Source organism: Alligator sinensis, unplaced genomic scaffold (assembly GCF_000455745.1).
Source record: "Alligator sinensis unplaced genomic scaffold, ASM45574v1 scaffold47_1, whole genome shotgun sequence".
NCBI classification, from domain to species: domain Eukaryota; kingdom Metazoa; phylum Chordata; order Crocodylia; family Alligatoridae; genus Alligator; species Alligator sinensis.
This window is the reverse complement of record NW_005842629.1, coordinates 855,146-869,842: the sequence shown is the minus strand read 5'-3', so window position 1 is coordinate 869,842 and position 14,697 is coordinate 855,146. Positions and strand designations below refer to the sequence as shown.

At 44.6% G+C, this 14,697-nt stretch overlaps 1 protein-coding gene across 2 annotated transcripts in view; it reads right to left on the bottom strand.

Moving 5' to 3' along the window:
• The window catches only part of SYNE3 (spectrin repeat containing nuclear envelope family member 3), a 99,679-nt gene that overhangs the window by 78,977 nt on the left and 6,005 nt on the right, over positions 1-14,697 (bottom strand). Inside the window, exon 1 of one of the 2 annotated variants that reach the window (XM_025215193.1) lies at positions 5,032-5,048. The exons of the other annotated variant lie outside the window; for it this stretch is intronic. The gene's annotated coding sequence lies outside the window, so the exon portion shown is untranslated. Of the gene's footprint in view, positions 1-5,031; positions 5,049-14,697 lie in introns of those variants that run through there. 2 annotated transcript variants of the gene reach the window in all.

Below are 14,697 nucleotides of genomic sequence, written 5' to 3'. Positions count from 1 at the left end.
TGGTCCATGTACTCTCTCGCTGCCAAATCTGTATCTTGAAGCAGTTGGTGTGGACAAGTGGTAAGCGTAAGCACACCAGTCACCTTTGGTCATGGCAGCCCTCCCTGCTCTCTCTTTCTCACCCCCTTACTGCATCCACTTCTTTTCTCATCACTGAATTTGCTGCTTGTGGCAGTCTGTGACAACGGGAATTGGTGGTGATGGCAACAGGGGGGTGGAGGGAGGAGCAGTTGCAGTAGGTGGGCATAAAAATGAGAGAGCAGGCCTCAGCACAGAGCTGGCAAGGCTGGAGCAGCAGCTTGGGTGCTGCAGAGAAACAGTGCAAGGGCAGAGAAGCAGGTCAGAAAAGGGGGATGCTGGCCCAGGGCACTAACCATAATAATTATGCCTGTGTCACTGCGATTACTAACTGAGGAATAGGACAAAAAATGAAGCTAGAGACTAAGGACCAAATTCTGCTCTCAGCTACAGCTGTGTGAGCACAGGGTAGTCAACTGAGGGTGCAAGTCAGAGCACAATTTGGTTAGGAACAGGAAACACTGAAAGAAACATCTTTTGAGTTAACAGCTACATTCTTCCCAGGAACTGGTATTTGCTATATTTTTTTAATATTTGGGCTAAGTTTATACTCCTAAGAAGGAAATACATTTGAGTAGCTATGTTAACTTTTGGACAGGCATCTAGCTGGGGTCATCTGACCCCAGCAGTCTTTCCTGCCTAGGCAGGGGGTTGGACTCAACGATCTGTTGAGGCCCCTTCCAACCCTAGCATCTATGAATCTATGAAACTGAAGTACTCCGTGGGCACATCTACAGGAGATGCTGACTGCACAATACCTTAATACTACTGTACAGTAGTAATGCATGGCAAAAACCGTGCCGAGACGCTACTGCGCAGTAGTATTACAAGGCTTATACAAGTACTAAATAAATGCTCAGTAACCACTGTTCAATACTATCTCATGTAGACGTGTCCCATGATAACAAGGGCCGGTGTCTCGATGACTAACCTAGAAGGTTCGTGGGGCCAGGTACACAGTAAGGACATTTAAAATGGACCCAAGTCCCATGAAAGAAGCAAACTAATCAGCAGAAATACACCATAAAACTTTCAGTAAGTTAAGATTGAAATATGCATTTAAAAATAAATCTAAAATATTCTGAGAAAAATTCCCTGGTCCCAAATTTTATTGATATTCATCTGACGTCTCAGCTGTTAGAAGTTAATTTCCCTCTGGCTTGAAGGAATCTGTTTGCAGGTTCAGTTTAAATATAAGCCTAAGCAGCACTTCTTCCTTGTGAACTCTCACAAACCAATCAATACTTCAATCCTTTCTGAAAGGCAACAAAAATGGTAACTCCCTCTATTCAAATGTGGGTTCAATTACACCTGGAAGTAAAACCAGTTAGGTGGTTAGCCAGTAGTTCACACAATACAAAGAAAACACATTTCATTAAATATGGAATCCAGTGAAGTTACTTAAAGGATGACTTAAGCTTGTTGACTAGTCTACTGCACTTAAAACAGTGCCCTTGGCAGACTGGCTTAATTGTGCTAAAATAATCTGTAACACTTCACTGCTATGTGGGTTTGATGTCCAGTCACCGGGCTACTGGAAAATTAGACCTCTTCTTATTCAAAGCAATGCCTCTAGTTGCTTAGGGGACTAAGTTAATAGATTCCAAAAGTAATTCAGGCCAGACAATCTTTTTCACAAAACAGGTCTGATACATCAGGGCCACCCCAGCATAGGGTGGTAAGTATGTTAAAGTGTCCTCAGAGCTAACACAGAATGAGAAAACCTCTTGAGGGAGACAACAAACTAACTATTAGACAAGGGCTACACTGTGCAAGGTGCTGTACAACCTTGGAATAAAAAAAACAGACTGGTTTTACTTTCAGGTGTAACTCCAAAGAGTTTACACTAGAGGAGTCAAATTCATCTGGCCCTGAAGACTGGATGAGTGGCATGGAGCTGGTTGGCAGACCAGACTGGACCACAGATTGGCCCCATATTCCAAATCCAGTTCATGCCCTGGAGCAGCTGGAATGGGCACTATGTGCAACACAGTTCTGCTCTGGCTGCTCTAGGGCTGTGTTGCATGCAGTAGCTGCTCTGCCGCTCTGGAGCTATGCTGTACAGCCCTGGAGTGGATGCAATGTACAGCATGGCCCCAGTGCAGTGGAAAGGCATGCAGCTACTCCACCAATCCAAGATGCAAGCTGGAGCGGCTGCCAAGTGTGATACATGGGGCCATCCGGTGTGCCCCATATGTTGTCTGTGGATCAACTCAGAGACCCACAGCACAGCAGCAACCTAACCTTTAAGTTTCTGTAGGCATGATGGCAAAGGGGAGTTTTGACAATGGCTATGAATGAGGACAATGAGATATCTTTGTGTATGCTTCTGGGTAGCTCCTCCCAAGTGGGTGCATGTGGGAGGGGGAAGCATGAGAGAAAGAAGAAAGGTGCTTGTTTGAAAAATCTAACAAGGAACAATAGAAGCTGGCAGCACCTGGAAGCTAGGGCACCCACAGGTAGCAGCAAACCTGAACAAGAGATAATAGAAAGGGTGGATATAGGTTTATATACACAGCTGAGTTAGAAGGGATATTCTGGCTCTATGGTATATATATCATATTTCTAGAAAAAAATCAATCTTTCTGAATTAGAATAAGATGGAAATGCAAGATTTTCACAGGATTTTCCACAAAATAGACATTAAAAAAATCCATTTTGGAAAAAAATCAAAACAGAATTAAAAGAAAGAAACCACCTCTGGGGATGGCCTTAGCTACCATACTAGGTAGTATTCTCAGGGATGCACAATTTTTCCTATTGAAGCTGTTCTACTTTGCACAAACATGCACTAAAGTAGGGACTGGAATTCAGGTGGCTACTTTCCACATGAATATCCTACCTACCCGGCTAGAGAGTCCCTTTCTCTCTCCCGAATGTTGAATATTTAAGCATTCTATACATGGCAAAACTGTTCCAACAAGAGGAAATGAGAGTATGGTACCCCAGAATACCTCAAAACCTGGTGGTTAGGACACACATCTGGGAAGCAGAAGACAAATTCAAATCTACTCTCTGCCTACTTAACAGTAGCAATGAAAACCCAGGTCCCTTACATCCCAGGACCACAACCCCTTGGCTACTAGAGAAAAAGGGAGGTTTCACCACGTTTAGAGACCTAGGCCTTCATTTGCTTTGCTTTTTTTAAAAAAACAAGTGCTCCAAGTCAAAATGTTTGTTTCAGGTTGAAGGAAACATTTTGTTTAATATGAAGTGAAATATCAGAATGTTCAGTTTCTGATTTGGTGAGAAAACCAAAATATTTCAAAAGTAATGTGATCTGAACTAAATGTACTACTACTGTTACTTGATTCAGCTGTTCAAGTGAAAAGTTAGTGCCCTGCATCTCAGGTAACAGGCAATAATACCTCAAAAAACTGCACTGATAGCATCATGCTAAGCATGGTATAAATGTGAAAGAATGTGTTTGCTAATGGTGGATGGGGCAAGCAATATGACTTTCAGCTACTAATTATTGTGGCCTCAAAATCTGAGTTAGGGATCAGGGCACTGTACAAACCAGAACCAGAGACAGCCCTTCCTCAAAAACCTCGCAATCTAGGAGTTTCACAAACACTTTAGGCAAGGGTACTTCTATAATGACACCAGGGAGAAAACTTGTCACTGTTTTTGGAAGTTGGATCACTGAATCCTCCTCCACAGTCCTACTGATTGTACACAAACTTTGGCTAGTTCATCATTTGCTAAAGCATAATAACCATATTTACCCAAGTAAAAGACAAGGTCCCCCCATGCCTGCCATTTAACATGGAGAGGAAAAGCCTCATTTTGGATCTGAGTACTGATACAGGGCAGGTGTTGGCTGGTATTGCCCAGAGCCAGAGCTGCAGCCTGCCCCAGGCTAGGGCTGGGGCTGGAGTTGCTGCCAGTATTTCTGCCTGGAGTCAGCAGCCACAGAGTCAGCAGCAGCTACAGTGGGTCTGGATTTGGGGCCAACGGTGCGGGTCGGGAATCAGGCAACAGCATGGGTCGAGGTCAGATCTGCCATTGCTGCCTCGTCAGGACAGGACTGAAGCCAGAGCTGCTACTGATGTCTGGACAAGGCTGAGGTCAAAGGCACTGTACACTCCATGCCCCTGGACTGAGCAGGCACCAAAGCACAGGGTAAGTGGTGGCAGGGAGGGCAGCTGGTGAGGATGGCAAGTGGAGGGAAGTTAAGTAGTGGGGAGGGCAGGTGGCAGGGGAACAGATGGGGGGTGGGGGAAGGGAAACAGGCACCAGGGAGGGCAAGTGGTGAGAAGGGCAGGTGGGAGGAGACAAGGGGTGGGGATCAGGCTGCCCCCCCACTTATCCCCTTCCACTGCTTTCCCCACCAAAGCCATGGAGGGGTTGGATTTAAGATAATCCTCCACTAATTAGATTCTATACTGTACATGGAAAATTCTTAAATTGAAAGTTGTCTTGGATTTGGATAAATACAATAGATGTTAGTATAATTTGTACAGCTATACTTATCACACTGAAATTTGCTCCTGATGTTTGGCTTAAAAAGGTACTGATTTGTGCCACCACTAGCACCTGTCAAGCCAGTTGATGTTTGCAAATCTCTGGATAATCTTCAGATTTTCTTGGCTCAACAGAATGGATGATCAACTGTTCCATTTTGCAGAATTACTGTGTATTTTGGCAATGAGTGATTGTAAGAGTACCAAGCAAAAATCTTATTATTTTACTTATCATGTCATTCTTATATAGGGAGAACTCTTGAGTTTTGTAAAAAGAAATTGTGCCTTCATATGGCATGCAATATACATCTCGCAAAAAAGGCTAACCACTGATAATCAGTCTTGTAATTAATCACAATTGCTAATCCCTTTGCAGTGATGTAGTATGGTCCAGATCACAAACATTTTATGATGAGGAAGCATCTATTTTCTATGCATCTGTAAAATGCTTACCACAACTGGGGCTTTTCTCAGGATTTGCACTTACTTGAGGCTAAAACAACAATTTCTTCTTTTTTGGAGAAAGTTTGATCTTGGTCACACTGCCTTCGGACTTCAAAGCTTTCAAAGAGCAAATTTTCATGTTTTCACTGGAAAAGATGAGCAGACCGTCTGTGAAATATGTGGTTGGCTGAGCCAGAGGCTCAGTCCTTGTCAGAACAACTAGAAAGAACTGATTGCTAAACTCCCCCAACATTTAGAAGCAGCCAGAAGTTGCTCAACCTGGTAGTGTTGATACACTTACAAAAGATTTCCTATGTTCTGGTTGATGGCTTGATGGGATCAAAGGGAAAGATTCACTGAAAGTGAGCTTTCTTCAAGACTGCAAATAAACAAGGTATTCAATTACCTGGGAGGATCTGGAGTTACCCACCAGAACCAAAGACTTTCCGCTTCATACAGAAGAGATAATATTGCAATGTGCTGACTTGACATGTAGTCTTGTCTGCAGTTAGTATTTTATGTTGTGAAGTATATAAAATACCTGATTTATGTAAGAAACTTTGGAATGCATGTATTCCTGCATTAATCCCCATGCCCGGCAGTCTGACAGTGATTAAGCCTACTCTGGTAGCATATTTATAACTTGTTGTTCATTCAAACTTACGGACAAAAGGACCATGAGGAAACGCACACATCTACTGGAGATCCACAGGCCTATAATCTGAATATACATGGTAAAGTCCTGGCCCCAAGATAATAGGAGTTTTGCCACTGACATCTATAAGGCCAGGGTCTTATGCATCATTTCTACTAATTTACAAGACAACAATAATACTTTTCCTTGGATTTTCTCATTCTTAAGTGCAGATCTAAATGAAGACTAAAACTTCTAGATATTTACAGTCCATATCCTTTGTGTTTGCCATTTAAACTATAAAAACTTCTTACTGACTTACATAAGAAATACCATCTACAACATTTACCAAGCCTTGTAATCATCTATCAGCCCTATCACCACCACCACATTCCTTCAGGTTGATGTGCAGCCATGGAGTGAGACTTTTTGCATTCAGGAAAGTAAGTCCTTGAGTTGAAAGAAAATTGATTCCTCTGAGATGGTACTGAACTGACAGCCTAAGAGACTGCTTTTTTATTGTTTATCAACAAACTCTCTGGCATAGGCACATTTTACCACACTGCTCTGTCACTACAGTGACTTGGAAGGACAACAGGGTACATTAACCTACATGTGCATTCTGTCCTTCCCTTCTCTGTCAATATTTCCAATATACCGCTGACTGTAAGGAATAGGAAGTCCATTAGGAACTGGAAATCAGCCCCTTTCACAGAAGCCAACACACAATCATTAGATGGTAAGGGCTTTCCATCATTGCTGACACAATATGCATTCTGGCCAATTACGCACGTGAGAAAGGCTTCAAATCCCATTCTTACCAATCTCCAGGCCCATTCTATCCCCCCGACTGCCTAATAGTGATGTCTTTGAGTAGTCAGGCAAAGTCTTTTCTTATAGGTACTGCCTTTATACAATGATCAGTATTATAAGATTGTTCCTCAGTCTGAGATACGGATACATACTTTCCTTCCATAAATACTTCACTGTAACAGAAAAATGCATAGATCTCTGATTCTTTATATTAGGCATCACAGAAATGCAACACAGATAGATGATACACAATTTAAGAACAAGATCCTAACTTTTAACCTAGAATTTAAATGTCCATATTGCTGTAGCATCACACTAGAAGGTGTCTTGGTTTACCTGCTTACTTCTAAGCTTTCTAGAGTGTCTGTTACTGTATTATCTGAACAGCCCCAACATCTGTATGAGATGGAGAGGTGGGAACTCTTATCTCTATTTTAAAGATGGAGAAACAGTAGCCTAGAAAAATTAGGGGCAGATTTTTCAAAAGGGAGACCTTACTTTATATGCCAAACATAAGGCACATAAAATCATTGGTCACTTCTTAAAATTTAGGCCATAATGTTTTGTTCAAGATCACACAAGTCTGTGATTTACCTGGAAACAGAAACCAGAACCCAGTCCATCTTTCCTTTTTTAACAATAACTCATTTATAAATTGAGAATTGTAAATAGGGGAGCAATTCTTAGAATTATACCTGAATAAACTAGTAGAGGATTAATATTTATTCAGTAGATAAAAGGATTTTCAATGAGCTTTCAAGAAGCCTCCAGCTCTGCCAAATTAACTTGTTCCTAAACTTTCTGTTTTACAGCTATGAAGCATGCTGTTCAAAGAAGTCACAAGACACAGCAATGAACAGAGGGAATGTGCCTAAGGCAGAAGCCCAGGATTAGGAGCTTAGAATCTGCTTCCTGACTTTGCTACTGAACCACTGTGTCACTTGAGAAACAAGGGGATCAAGAGACTTGCCCAACTGTAATAAGGATATTTCATTATATACCTTGCTCACGAGGGTGTTCTAAAACATTTATGGGTCTGATTCTTCTCCCATCAAACTCAGTGGAGTTTTCCCAGTGGCCTCAATGGAAGCAGCATAACGCCCAGTATCTGTAAAGTATTTCTGGGATTCTCAAACAAACACAGGATTGGAAGGGGCCTCCTGGGCATTCACAGGCAACCATTTATCCAAAATGGTCTAACAAGATCAACCACTTCAAGCCTTCTCAAACACTGCAGTCACAAAGGGCCTCATTAAAAAAATTGCCAAAGGTAGAGTAGGAGAGACAAGGGCACCACCAATGCCATGCACCACCAAGGAAATAACCCAGTGCCCCATGCCAAACTGACCTGAGAAAAACTCCTTCCCAACTGGTGATTGGTGCAACCCTGAGCACATGAGCAAGACTTTCCAGCCAGGCAGTAACATAACTAAAGGGGGCAGGGGACATTTGGGGCAGCAGCCCCAGGAACCAACTCGGCAGATAGCGTGCAGGAATAACTGCTGCTGCTGGTTGGCTGCACTGTCACCACAGGCAGCTGGGAGCTGTCTCTACCTGGTACACTGCCACTGCCCAGGTCACAGAGCTGCCCTGTCCCACCTCTGCAGCCTGATACCTGAGAGTGCTAAGTCATTGCTGTCCTGCACACCCCAACCAAACTCCTACCTCCACCCATGGGCAATATTTTAGAGGAACGTAAAAAGCACGCAGAAACCAATGGTGCATGCATGGTGAAAACAACTCTTCCTAGCCCATACAGGTGACCAGCAGATGGCCTGAAGCACTGGATTTCCAAACACCTCCCACACAGAGACAAAGTGTCCTTCCTACCTCTTCATAGGAGACCACTGCTGATGTCTAGTTTAAGTTACCACAACTTTTTAAATACAAACTGGGCAAAAAGCAAAATCAAGACCAAGGCTCTTTCTGAAATCTATGCGAATGATGGCTTCATGTGTCTCATAGTCTTCTCGCCTTCCCTCATATGTTATTTTGCATTATCTGTGCAATTCAGGTAAGACCCAGAGGCAGGGCCTGTCACCTGAACCAAAATACAACGAAAACAAAGGGAAAAAAATCCCTCAGGATTCACTGGATTTTGTATCAGGACCCTGGTCTCCATCTCGGAGGTAATGAATGAAGAATGGAAACCAACAGTATTATATAAATAAAAGTCAATGCTACAAGGTAATTAGGCAGTGTAAGTACAAAGAGCTTAAGGAGTGCCAGGCAGGGCTGAGTTGTCTTTTAAAAAAATAAAAGACAAACACTGCCTTTTTTCTTGTAGTGCCATTAAAGTCCACGCCTCAATTTCTGTCCAGCAGACAGCACAGGCCCATCAAAGATTGCTCGTTAAGCCATGGCGCAATAGTCACAGCATGGATGACCCTCCCCAACAAAATATATTATATCCCAGGTTCTCTGTGTTTACATTGAACGGGTTGTGGCTCCTGTCATTATATAAGGCAGGGCTCTTTCATGCAGTAGGAGATGAACACCCCAGAGTGCATATCTCCATGAGTCATTTCCATTGTAAATGAAAGGGCTAAAGACACCCTGGGACTCAAAGGGTCATTTAGCTAAGGAGTTTGTTTTCCTACAAGTGATACCAGAAACACTACAGAGCAACGCTTCTCCTCACCCTGCTAATTCCATGAATCAATACTGGCAAGTATAATGACGAACATATGTTATGAGTTTACTGTTTGTGTTGTGTGCATGTGTGTGCACGCGCAAGAGTGTGTTTTACAACTGAAAAAGAGATCTTGGAATGCTGCCAACTCTTGTCAAGACGTGTGATGCTTTACTCAGAGCTCCAGCGCCTGGAGAAGAGTTATTATGACAGAAATTCAACTTCTACTTAAAAAGAAAAAGCACATCTCTGCCAAGGGCCAGTTTGACTCCTGATGTAAGTTGGAGCAGCCCAAGGAGTTTTCAATCCTTGTACTGCACATAGGTCACTGAACCGCACCACTCTCTTTGTAAGACAGTCATGCTCCTGTAGCAGTCACACCAATTACCCTATAATCATGTGTAGGCATGGCACATTCCAGTGGACCCCTATTCCTGTACATCCCTTTTAAGGATACAGCGGCAAGCATGTACAGCTCCGTTTCTGTGCATTTCACAGGGCAGTTTTTCGCCATGCATGTTTTCCTGAGCATGCTAGGGTGGACAGGGCAGTTTTCCACCTTGTAAAAGATGCTGGATGAGCAAACTTTAGCTTTTTCTATACCTACTGGTAGATGTCAGAGCACCTAAACACCAGAGCCCATACACAACCAGGCACTTCTGGTAGCTCTGGGCAGCTCCACTGTAACAGCTGTGCTGACAGAGCATACAGGGAAGGCACCAGCTGCTGAGAAACTGCCTTTCTACATGTGCCTTTCATCAGCTGCCTTATAGCGGCAGAAGCCTTATTCTGCTCAGCAGAGATGGGGTGACTCTGTCTACAGAAATGAGGGCTCTGGTGACACAGAGGTGTTGGTTGTAGCCGTGTTGATCTCAGTACATAGGTAGGCAAGATTTCTTTGGGTAGATGTGATATCTTTTATTAGACCAACTAAATAGTTGTCTCCAACTATTTAGTTGGTCTAATAAAAGATATCATATCTACCCAAAGAAACCTTGCCTGCCTGGTGACACAGAGGAATTAGAACATATGTGCACTCAAAGAGATTTTCTAGCAATAGACTAGACTTTAAAGAACACAACTTTCCAGGTATGGCAAGGGCACCAGCCATACAAGTCCTCCTGAAAAGTGTGTCAGAGCTCTACACGAGAGAAAAGTTCAATACATATTCTGCTTTGTCTCTGCCCAGGCAATCCACAACCTCAAAGGCAATGAGGACAACTCGGGGGAGGGAGCGCTGTCATTCAAGCACCTAGTAAGAACTGTATGAAACCATGATGGTCGTTTTACATAAGCCAGTTACCTGCCATGAAACAATAACTCCTGAACTTTACTCCAATTCTCAGTCTTTTGCTTGCTTGCATCACACCAGCACCTCTCAAACATTTCATAAACTGAAAACTGATGTTTGCTTTTTCTCCCTTTCAAAGGAAACGCTGGTGAAGTTTGACATCCCTGTATTTTTTATTAGCTAGTTATTGTCTTCAATTCTTAAAGTATCTCTATAGGCCCCCATTCAGGACCTTGGGAGCTACTCCATAGGAGACAAAGTTATTTCACAAGAGTACCTACAAACCCCAGGTCCTTATTTTTGAGTACTTGAAAACAAGCACTTGCAAATGAGAGAGGAAAAATCGCTTGTCCTGAGAAATGAATAATGTGAATAAACATGACATACTAGATGATGCTTAGACATAGGAAGAGACAGGGACATCAGAGAGACTGGTACATGAACTACATATTATGGGGAGAAGGGGAAGGTCTGGCCCCCTGGCAGGTGGGAGATTGTTGAAAGACTGAGGAGCAGCCTTCCGTGGAGCCAAGGACCTAGGAGGAAAGATGGCACTGAGAGCAGGGGAAGAGAGCAGAACACAACATCTGATCCTGCAAGGTACAAGTGACTTTAGCAGCAGCTGAGAGGACTTCATGGACCCAGGATAAACCTGGGAGTGGCACAGGACTAAAGGAGAACAGCAGTCTAAAGAGGCCTGTATTGCACTGTAATTTTATAGAGGGCCCTTTAGCTCTAGCCTCCACTTCAAAGAATGATGGTCATGTGAGTCACTAAAAAAGTTAGGTTTTCCGCTGAGATACAAGTCACTATGAGACCATTCCTAGTTACATTTTTCCCTCAAAGCCCAGTTGGCACACATACTTGGCAACCTGACAGACTGATATGCATTTCAGCTACCCGCAGTTCTGAGACTTTTCCAAACAACATATGAAGAAATAACTGGGTTTTTTTAAGCTCTTTTAAAAATTCCTTCAGCAGCAACAAAATCTCTAAGGACTCGTAACAGTTTATAACACACAGGGAAAAAGCAATATCCCAAGAAGTAACAAGAAGAGTTCTCTTTTGAAAATGGGGCTGCTCATAATATTTTGCAAGGTGCGTTTGGCTCCAAGTGGGCAGGTAGTGATTCCAGGCAAATGAGGAGAGAGTCCCTGCCATGAAGAGCTTGCAATAAAACAGCAAAGCCCTACAACAAGTGTTCACCTCAGTTGTTCCAACAGACCTGAGTAAGGGCTACTTGCATTTGTACTGTTCCGCTGGATGGAGCCCTAAAATAGACAAAAATCACAGGCACAGAAAAAATGGGAGAAACAACAGAAAATGGGGGGGAACAGACAGCCAATGCAATGCTAGAGCTTATAATTTCATTCCTTTACAGGAAGGGCATGCTGAATCTTGAAAAAGGAGGACATATGCACACCCCAATGCACTTCTGCGTTGATAGCAGAAGAAACCAGGGAGTTGCTTAAAGATTTTAAGGAAGGTATTACAGAAGTTATGATGAGGACTGCAGGAGGAAAACAGAAGTTTAATAACAGCATACAAAAGGAGTGTCAAATTCACCCCCCCGGGCCCTGAATCTGGACTGCAGGGGGGTCCTCCTGGGCCAGAGCTATGGGGCCACGACTGGGCAGTAGCATGGGCCTAGGGCTGGGCAGCTACACAGAACCACATTTAGGTAATGTGGAGCTGGGGGCATGCATCGACAAGGACACACAGGCATGCAACCAAATGGAGCCCTGGCTGGGAAAAAGCATGGAGCCAGGAGTATGCAGCTGCACACAGCTGTGTTTGGGCAATGCCATGAGCTACAGCCAGGAGTATGCAGCTGCACACTGCTGTGTTTGGGCAATGCCATGAGCTACAGCCAGGGGCATGCAGTGGCACAGATGGGCATGACTATGTGCTGCTGTCCAGCTGGAGACCCATGCTGTGGCATGTTTCTAGATCTTCGCTGGTGCATGCCCCTGGCTCCATGCTGCTACACACCCGGGCACTACTGCCAACTGCCCAGAATTTCATGCTGCCACCTGAACATGGCTCCCTGCAGCCGCATGCCCCTGGCGTGAAGTTCCGGATGGCCTCTAGTTCCAGGGATGTGCGGCAGTGCAGAACTGAGGGCATGCACTTTGCTGGTGAGCCAGATGGAATGGTTCTGTGGGTTGCATCCAGCCCACAGGCCATATGTTTGACACCCTCGACAGACTGGATAGGTTGGAAATAAAATAAGCTAGGAGGAAGTAGGAGGTTGCAAGGTGCAACTAAGCAAAGACACTGTCAGTGGGAATGGAAGCCAGAGGAAAGATACAAGCAACTATCATATTAGGAGATGATACCACAGTTAGGTGAGAACTAAATACTTCTGCCAGGAAACTAATGTGGTTAGGACTGTGATTATTTTTCATGCATTTTTATGCCAGCAGAAGCTTTTATGTGGATGCAGTGACACCAGCCAAAGCGCCTTTTACTGATATAGTTAATTTCATCTGGGGAACAAAACACAGCCTATAGTGGCAAATACATTATTTTGCCTGTATAGGCCGTGTCTTCCCTTGGAGGCTGGCCAGGACGGCTGTTACTGAGGAGACATGCCAGCAAACAAGACCCAAAACTGCAGGCCAGGGCAACTGCGTGGACTGAGCGGCTGTCATCTGTAACAGAGATAAGAGGGGAGAGGACATGGCTCAGCAGGTAAGACAAGAGGTTCCGTTACTGACTCGTTTATTTTTGTGGACAATTATTCCACAGCTCAGTGCAACCAGAAACCCTGAAAAGTGTCTGTTGCTGGAGCACAATACCCAGCAGAGGAAGAATGGCTGATTTAGGAAGAGCCCCTCCAGACTTCATGCCAAACAACAGGAAACTGGCTTTAATTTTAATTCTCTTGGTGGCGCCTCTCCTCAGTTACTCACCCAACTGACAATTTTAAAGTTTCCTCTCCCTGCTCCTTCTGCAGAAGCCCTGCCCTTTCTGGAAACAGGATTGTTTATTTTACAATTTTACTGGTCCAGAAAACTGCCAGTCACACACATGGGCAGGATCCCATGCAAAGAGTAACTTGCAACACATGCCTACAACACAGATGTATTTGTGTCAGGTTGTAATTACAGGGAGGGAAATGCCACCCTCTGTGTTAAACCCTGAGGGGAAAGTCAATTTTTTTTTTTTTTTTTTTTTTTAAAAAAAAAAAAACGGGGGAGGGGATTTGAACCTCCCCCCCTTGAGGGGGGATTTGATAGCAGCCTTCAACTACCTGAAGGGGGTTTGAAAGAGCATGGAGCAATGGTCTCAAGTTGCAGCAAGGGAAGTTTAGGTTAGATATTAGGGAAAACGTTCTCAGTAGGAGGGTAGTAAAACACTGGAACAAGTTATCCAGAGAGGCTGTGGACTCTCCATCCTTGGAGGTTTTTAGGACCTGGCTTGACAAAGCCTTGGCTGGGATGATCTAGTTGGGGCTAGTCCTGCTTTGAACAGGGGGCTAGACGGGGTGAGCTCCTGAGGTCCCTTCAACCCTGATGGTCTATGATTCTATAATATGGCAGGTTAATACACACACCTCAGAAACTCAGGCTCATGATGCCAAAGGATTAGAACAAAACTGTGTCTGCCCCCCTGACCAAAATATTTTATACAATGACAGCAAATGATGAAGTGAGCTTGGGCTCATGAAAGCTTATGCGCCTCTGGCTGCGTTAGCCTACAAGGTGCATCCCTACCCTGCACAAAATGGGACACTATAAGCCAGGGGATGGCAACATTTTAGGGCAGCGTGCCAAAAACACCCACGACCTCCACTTGTAAGACGCAGGTGTGCCAGGGGCAGATGATGGGGGAGCCCTGAGAGGTCCGATCCTTGTGGCAGTGCAGCCCCAGCCCCTTCCCTGCCGTCCACCCATTGGCTCATGTGCCAAGCAAAATGCCTTTGCGTGCCACGCCCTGGCACCCATGCCAGGGGTTGCCTACCGCTGATAAACCCTCCCATGGATTCTAGTGCAAACTCCTACTCTCCTTCCATATTGACTGTGCCTGCCGTCTCCTTGACTGCAGACCGAGGCAGCGACCCATCCTAGAGGAGGCTGAAAGATCCTAACAATAACTTCGCACAATTTTATTGCATTATTACATGAGACATGCGAGCTGGGGACTGGAGAGCAGCACCGGGGCACTTTTATTTCTTTGGGGCATTTATATGGCGCCTGTCTAATGCCGCCCCCTTCTCTGCTAAGGGTCCCCGCTGGCTACTGAGGTGCCGGCGCCGGGCAGGGCGAAGGGGCCGAGGAGCGGTGCCCGCCCCCCGAGCCGGGCTGTGGCTGGTGCCGCCGCGCGCCCGCTCCCT